At 41.3% G+C, this 1,333-nt stretch overlaps 1 protein-coding gene across 1 annotated transcript in view; it reads left to right on the forward strand.

Moving 5' to 3' along the window:
• The first annotated feature begins 775 nt into the window (after window positions 1–775).
• The window catches only part of LOC101864300 (monocarboxylate transporter 12), a 46,601-nt gene continuing 46,043 nt past the window's right edge, over window positions 776–1,333 (forward strand). The window contains exon 1 of the mRNA XM_013083083.2: window positions 776–1,067. The gene's annotated coding sequence lies outside the window, so the exon portion shown is untranslated. The remainder of the gene's footprint in view (window positions 1,068–1,333) is intronic.

Consider the following 1,333-nt stretch of genomic DNA (forward strand, 5'->3'; position numbering starts at 1 on the left):
GGAGGGGGAGGGGAAGGGGGAGGGATACTTTTCTTTACTTTTTCAGTCTTCTTATACCGCAAGGTGTCGAGGGGACATATAATATGTGAGGCGTGCTGACAAAATGAGTTACTTCTCACAATCCACAAATGCAGATATTGGCCAAAAATCGTCAGTAGGGACAAATTTCAAGGTTTTCTATTGATGCAATATTCATTAAGTACTAAATGCCTTTTGTTATTTCATACTTACAAATTGTAAAAACTTAACCTATATATAAGCATGATAATGTATCTTTTTTCATAGGGCTCAAATCCGAGAAGTAACTCATTTTGTCAGCACGAGTCACATATGTAGCCTAATTATCAGGTGAGGGTCATGTGCGTTAATCTGCATTTTGGATCGTTATATTGTGCCAAGTCAAAAATGTTGGTTGGCGTGTGCTCTGGTGTGGTTTGTTTCTTCTTTCCTATCAAACATCTATCGTCTTAATCTCCCCTCCTTTTTTGTGTTCGTTTCTCTCTTGCAACACCTCTAATCTTCGGCACTTATATGACCTTATTGTGTTGCAAGTGCCGTGAAACTCTTCCTAAAATCAAAACAATTTAAAAACTGCTGATGCAGCGTTCAGAATAGTTAACCATATGGTTTACAAAAAAGTCGAATACGAGTAATTTTGATGTCGTCTCTCTTAAATATCACAACCTCTCTAACAGTTCCACCTCGTCTGTCGTCTGCTTCCGTGTTCGTTCGCAGCATCAGTGTATCGGTAATGTACCCTGGCGCTGTCGGGTAGTTTGTCTCTAGATTTCTGAGAGTAGTGTCCCTTGCCCTAGCAGACGATTTATTTAGTATATAGACCGATACGACAACGATGGTTGGCGACCGTTGTGTCCAGCTACCAAATCTAGATAATAAGAATAATATGCCCTGGAGTTGACCCTTGCCGCGGACTCCAGTAGGGACAATTTTCGCTAGATATCACGCTTCGTCGAACAGCTCCTGTTTCAGTTCAGATCAATCTAGCTTTATAATGTTGGCCTTGAAGCGCGGACGACGGGGTGTCCAGATTTTCCAGCACAGTTGAGGTGAGAGCATGGATTTATATTTAGCGGTTCCAAAGCTTGTCTGGATAAAGGATTCTTTTGAGGTTTTGCTTTAGCCTATTGGACCTTTTAAGAGAATCCTTATTTTTGTTCTATGGAAGATCATTGACGTTTCGGGTGTTCTGCGACGATTTACGCGAGTAGTGAATATTATTGATTTCTTTGCGGTGAGTTCTCTCTCTCTCTCTCTCTCTCTCTCTCACACACACACACACACACACACACACGCACACACATTCACACACACA

Source organism: Aplysia californica, unplaced genomic scaffold, assembly GCF_000002075.1.
Source record: "Aplysia californica isolate F4 #8 unplaced genomic scaffold, AplCal3.0 scaffold00209, whole genome shotgun sequence".
Classification (NCBI taxonomy): domain Eukaryota; kingdom Metazoa; phylum Mollusca; class Gastropoda; order Aplysiida; family Aplysiidae; genus Aplysia; species Aplysia californica.